The following is a 7011-nucleotide window of genomic DNA, read 5'->3' as shown; positions in this document are numbered from 1 at the left end:
TGGGCATGATGTTGTTTGACCGTCCCTCTTTAGCTAAAAAAAAGAGGGAGAAAGAAACAGGGAACATGCCATATGGAAGCCTTCATCAGTCTTCTAAGAAGAATTAGTTCATGACTCTTTCAGGGTATGAACTCTTCACCACTGGCTCTTCCATTTGTTTTAGTACATACAGTCCATTAAGCTCAAGGGCATCAAACTCAACAAGCAGACTCTGCTGACCATGTCACGGGTATCAGAGGACAGTCTGAGGATTCTTTCATATTGCAAAGTAGCCATTCAAACCACAGCTATATAAGAAAATCATACTTATGTTCATTAAATACTCCCAATGAACTCTAACTAACTGGGATGAGAAGGGGCCAATCCAAGGCATCTTCTTGGCATTGCTATCTCTATTATTAACTAAGAAACTGAAATGCCTTGTCTTCTCAATATCTTAATATTATAACTTTATTAAGAAATTTACTTATTATATTTATGTTTTACAGACATTACCTTGAGTGAACCAGGGCTGCACGGCCCTTTTGATTTAGTCCAAATTAGTCCTGCATGCAGGGTTCATACGCCTTTTTCAGGGCCAAATTCAAGCACTTTTTAAGCACTTTCAACGTCCCTTTTCAAGCTTTTCCACTAGTAGAACTGACACACAAAACAAAACGACTACACTACACACTAACTACACAAGACCAGTGTTGGTCAAGTTACTTGAAAAAAGTAATCAGTAACTAATTACTGATTACTTCCCCAAAAAAGTAATCCCGTTACTTTACTGATTACTTATTTTCAAAAGTAATTAATTACTTAGTTACTTAGTTACTTTTTAAAAACACGATTTACAACCTGAAGAGGTGATAAAGTGATAGATCTTTCAGCCCAATTCTACTTTTTCTGCATAATCCATCATACAAAATGTAATCAAATGGAAAAGTCTCTTTTTTTAACTTGTTTTATCAGTTTTAATCTTTTAACTTTATGCATCAAGCAAAAATTTAATTGTATGCAACATTCTCTGACTTGAATAAATTAGTTTAACATTTAAACCTATTTTCTGCACATTCCAGCACATAAAATAAAATATTTTTTGTGTTTACACTCAGTCTTTCAAATAGATGCAAGTGAAACACAGCAGAAAATAAATAAAGTCAAAGACTCAGCGGCCCTGTTGCTCTATTTTCACCTGTAAAGCAGGACCGCGGTAGGCGGAGGTTTACCCTGGTGCAGGTGTGCCGTGGTCAGTTGAAGAATCCGCGAGTTTCTCTGTGAATTTCCCATTACGTCGTTGCGCACTCGGTGCTTGCTTGGAAGTTTAGGGTTTTTCGCTGTAAAAAGTTTTCTTCCCACGCACAACGGACACTAATGTTTTTGTCACTTTTTATGGAATCAAACTCAAAATAAGGTCAGTACTTCCACGCTTTAAACGCTGCACGCTCATACTCTCTCCCACAATCGATTTATGATCCATTGTTGATCTGCACACAGCTGTTGTCACCAGCGGCTCACTCGCTTATGTCACTGTCATGAGACATTCTCGCAAAAAAATCACGGTTTTAGTAACGCAGCCTTCCTACGGGAAAGTAACGGTAATCTAATTACCAATTTTGCAATAGTAATCCCTTACTTTACTCGTTACTTGAAAAAGTAATCAGATTACAGTAACATGTTACTGCCCATCTCTGCACAAGACAACACACTAACTTGAGACTCCAAACATGGTAAACGTCACAAATCTCTCACGTATCAAAACACTCTGGCTGTATCCCAATTCAGGGTCAGCAGCCTTTAAGTACTGAATATTATGTCACTCATTTATGTGAAAATGTTTAATAATGAGGAACATTAAAACATTACTGTTGGCCACATGTCAGCAAAGTTATTTGCCATTAGCGGTGTTTGTACTTTCAGTGTTTACTTGGTTTAAAAGCCTTTAAAATATAATAATACAATAGCTGACCTTAATCTTACAGAGAATGTGATGATTTTATGGATAATTAAAGTCAGTCATATATCCACAAACACAACAAGCTGAAAGTCAGTGATGCTGCTCGGTTTGCAGTCCTGAATATCACGGCACCAGCAGGATTCACTGCACTGTTAATGTTAGCTATGTTATATTGCTGGTGGTGTCGAACTATGAAAGACAGCAACAAGTTTAATATTCAGAAAAAATAAATTATGTATCAGCAGCAGAATGGACCTAAAAATAGATGTCTGTTTCAGTTCTATGAAGCTTTGAGTATTTTGGATTAGTAGCACTGCTGTGTTTGTTGCATCATATTGCTGTAATTGTTTATATGCTTTATATATTCTGAGGTAAGTTGATCTATAGTGTTACATCATATTCTATAAGGATGTTATGTGTTTGTATACTTTCTGCCCAGTTTGACCCATTTAGCAGAAGTCAGCCTGTTTAAGGCTCTGATATCTATTCTGTATGACGTAAAGCAGTTATGACATGGTCTGATTTTCTCACCCAATGAAGGAATGTTTTATATATCAGTCTACTCTTCATTCTATCAGAAACAGTTATCACAGCTCGTACATTTGCTTTTTACACATATATGTAAGCATTGAACCACATTTAGTAATGCCAACATATAAAACGAACAATATTTGTCTCTTATGTACAATACACCTATATATACAGTGTCAAAGATACTCGTCTTTGAGTGAAGATTTAAGGTGATAGGAACAATGAATAAATGCAACTTGAATCTTTATTGAAGCTCAGTATTTGACACGGAGTTCAAACTCCCTGCTGTAATGACTAATAATGATTAATATAATAACTATAATATTGGCCATATTATATTTACATTACCATTACTTTAGTCTCATGAACAACATTAGCTAATTGTTATTCACTAGCTAATCTTAAAATGACTGTTCAGTGTCACGGCCCAGCGGCACGAGGGAACAGAGATGGACACAGGTGCAGAAACCAACCCGGAAGCGAGACGATAGGGAATAAATGATTTATTTCCGCCCACAGGCAAACAAAAGCAAAAAACAAAGCGACGCCACCACACTAGTGGCGCGTAGGATTATCTAAGATAATGGAGGGCGACCTAGACACCTCTAGGGAACGGCTGAACAGCAGAGGCAGCGGGGAGGTAGAAACAGGACTAGGTAGGGGCCGGGGCACTGGAATAAGAGGAGATCACGGTCAGTGGGATCCAGCAGACAATCAACGATCCTCCACAGTTGAATTGAGTTGTCTTACTTGGTTTCAGGTGGAGGGGACAGGTGGGGCGGAAGGCCCGGAAACGGTCGAGACGTGGGGAGGCAGGTAAGTGAGTGGTGGGCCGGCAGGCCACGTCGTGTCAGCAGCAGGCGGCCCAGGTCCAGGAAGGCGGGAGTGAGGGAGACAAGATCTCCACTCCAGGTGCTACCTCTGAGAACAAGAAGAACAAGTAAGTCATCACACGGCTTCAGGACAGAGTTATGATGCTCCACTTGACTAACATGGGGATAGCAGATACTCAGGCGATGAATGGTTGAGAGCGCAGGTCTGATATACTGCTGGCATAATTGCTCACAGGTGGACAGCCAGGGAGGAGCAACCGAACTCCGCCTAAAGGAGGAGGGGCCGCTGTCGGAGACCTGCAGGTGCCCACCCAGACCATGACAGTTCAGTACAGAAATGAAACCCAACAATCATGTTTTTACAGTCCCGTGGTCTAAGCCTCAGATACTTATTAAATCACACAGAGCTCATGTAGAAACAAATGAACTAAATGTGTTCTCCTTCATTTCTGTCAAACAAAGCTGTATGACACGTTTCCAGCTGTTAGTATCATGGTTGCTAGGCAACCTGGGTAGCTCGACGGAGGCTAGACCGTCCCATGCAAGCCTCGCACTTCCGGCCTTAGCGGTCTTTGAGTACGCGGCCCTTTAGGACCGTTGAGGCTGTGTACTTTGAGGCTGCAGACTCTGAGTTGGGATACAGCCAGAGGCGCAAGACAGCCCAGGCAGGGAAATTTTGCTTTTACATTTTGTGACTCATTTTATTTTTCCATCTGATAAGAAAACTATTCAATCAGATAGTTATTTGTGGTGAATGAAATACAGTTACACTTTCAAGCACCACATGTGAAATTCAAGCACTTTTCAAACCTTAAAAAATGCAACATTAAATTCAAGCATTTTCAAGATTTCAAGCACCCGTACAAACCCTGTGCATGTTGTGAGCAAAATCTGTGATCTGCAATGTATAAAACTGAAATAAAGATATGACTTTTAGGAAGTTTTTTTTTACCATATGTCTATGCTTTAGCATGTAGTCGGGTAAAAACGACCCAAAACACAAAATAAAAAAATTAAATAACCTTCTACTAATACTTTTATTGAATTAGGACAAATGTTAACATCCTGTGCAGAAATACATGGGTTCAATAAATAAAATTAAATTTTCTTTTGTGAAATGGTTATCATGTGCATATATTTTGATAATAAAGAAAGCATTATTCAGAGATGTCAGAACTAGTCCGGATTCTGAATAAAGGCCATAAATGAACAACATTGGGATGAACATCAAATTCGAAATGTAAATGAAAAAGAAGCAAATCTAAGTAATAACCACTGCAGGTGCAGTCAAGCCTGCCTGGTGATGTTGGCTGGTGGTTTGTGTAGAGTGTGCCCTACCCAGCACCATCTTTTCTTCCTGATTTCTTCCTCTATTGGGAGCCGACAGGTTCTTTCCCATAGGTTGATGTTGCTGATGGTGTCTGGCCAACAAATGTGGGGGTTCCTTTTGAGACAGCTATTGAGGAATGTTTATTTTTTTGAGGTCTTTTTTTTCCCAGGTGTCATCCCCGTACAGCAGTACTGACTTCACGTTGGATGCCCAGATGTTCTTGATGTGGATGAAGGTGACTATTGTTTTGCCAATCCTTGCCTTGACATCTGCATCGGTTCCACCTTGTTGGTTGATGATGCTGCCCAAGTAGGGGAAACAGTGTACTTCCTCTAGAGCAGCGGTCCCCAACCCTCGGGCCTCGGACCGGTCCGTGAGTCGTTTGGTACCGGGTCGCGAGAGTTGAAGCTCAGGTGTGAAATGTATGGTTTTCAGGGTTTTTATCGGTTTTCAGCGTTATTTTGTTATCATTTTTATCGTTAACTCGGTTTCCCTGGGTCTTTTCACGTGTGTTATGAATAAATCTTCTTTTTTTTCGGTACCGGTAATAGTTTTATTTTGTTGTATTTATCCACGACACCTTAAAGGCAGGTCCGTGAAAATATTGTGGGCATAAACCGGTCCATGGCGCAAAAAAGGTTGGGGACCGCTGCTCTAGAGGACTTCCATTAAGGATGCTTGGGTTGTTGCTATTGGAGTTGATCTTGAGAATTTGGGTTTTCTTCTTGTTGATGATGAGTCCACCATGTGCTGATATAGCTGCCAGTGCATTGGTCTTTTTTTTGCATCTGCTGCTGGCTGTGAGAAAGAAGTGGCAGGTCGTCAGGAATGTCTAAGTCATCAAGCTGACTCCAAAGGGTCCACTAAATTCCATTCCTGCATTCACTGGTGGAAGTCTTCATGATCCAGTTGATGACGACAAACAGACAAGCAGGCATCCTTGTCGGTCTCCAGTCTTCACCTGGAAGCTGTTGGTGAGTTGCCCTTCGTGGATTACTCTTCAGGTCATGACCTAATATGAGCCCTTGATCATGTTGACCATCTTGGCTGGGATGCTGTAGTATGCTGGAGGAAGTTCCAATGGCCCTCTCAGTCCACACCAGGGGCGATTTTAGCCCATTTTTGGGGGCACCCCCAAAGATTTCTTACTTTTTTTGACAATATTTGCTGTTTGTGTGACACACTACTAAAAATATAAAAAGCATACAGTACTGTACTTGTTTGCGACATAACATTGTAACAACAAAAGTATAGATAACCCCCCCTCCCAAAATGGTTTGTTCCAGCTCGCCTCTCCCCTACTCTGGCTTTAGCACTCTTGCTGCCAGAGCGATGGTGGCTGAGACACAGCGGAGCAGAGGTGTAAGTGCCTGTATACATTGTATACATTGTATACATTCTACCACAGGCAAAGTTGCCTCCATTTTTATAGTTTTTATTAATATTTTGTAATAATTATTTTGAAATAATTCTGTTTTGGGAGTGTTTTTTATGTATCTGTATTATATTATACAAACACATTAAAAGTGAATCTCTGTCCAAAAAATGCACTGTTTACTTTTTACTCACTATGAGCATCATTCATAATTCTCCCCCAGTAATTAAGGAACTATATGTATTTTTTTTTTTTATTACAATCCATTCTTCTTTTGCAGCATTTAAATAACCTTGATCAGATTTGATGGTTTTGTTACAGACTTTTTAAAAAAGTGTTTTGCTTTTCTTTCACAAATGTGGGGATTAAATTGTGTTAAAATGTACAAAACAGTGATGTCATGTTTTGTGACGAGGACTAGGGATGGGTATCGAAAACCGGTTCTTGCTGAGAACCGGTTCCCACTGTTTCAATTCCTTGGAATCGTTTGCCATTTTTGCAAACGATTCCCTTATCGATTCCAGTCGCCCCGAATGACGTCACCACGTTGCGGAGCGTCATTTACCTGGCAGGAAACACGGCGCCTAAGCGGCTCAAACGCTCAAAAGTTTGATTATACTTTATGAGAACCGATGACAACAGGGCAACTTGCAAAGTAGATATTTCATTTAAGGGAGGAAACACTACGAATATGCAAAAGCATTTGCTCACAAAACACGCGATGACACGCGTTTTTAATTCCGCTCCGGACTCGTGACTCTCAACCCAGCAGCAGCGCTAACGTTTGCACGTCCTCTCCCGTTAATGCGGCAGGTAAATAATCAACTAACAGTGCATATTATGTTAGCGCAATCTGCCTTATTCCAAAACCTGCCATTACTGTACATGTAGGTGACCATGATGAGAGAGACAGACAGAGTCTGGCTGGCGCTCGCTGGTAGTTCTCGCTGCAGTCTACCGGGAGCGTCTCCTTTCAGGCCAGGATAGACTAATGTCACCGAGC

This window comes from Astatotilapia calliptera, chromosome 6 (assembly GCF_964374335.1).
Source record: "Astatotilapia calliptera chromosome 6, fAstCal68.1, whole genome shotgun sequence".
Classification (NCBI taxonomy): domain Eukaryota; kingdom Metazoa; phylum Chordata; class Actinopteri; order Cichliformes; family Cichlidae; genus Astatotilapia; species Astatotilapia calliptera.
Note: the sequence above shows the minus strand (reverse complement) of the source record.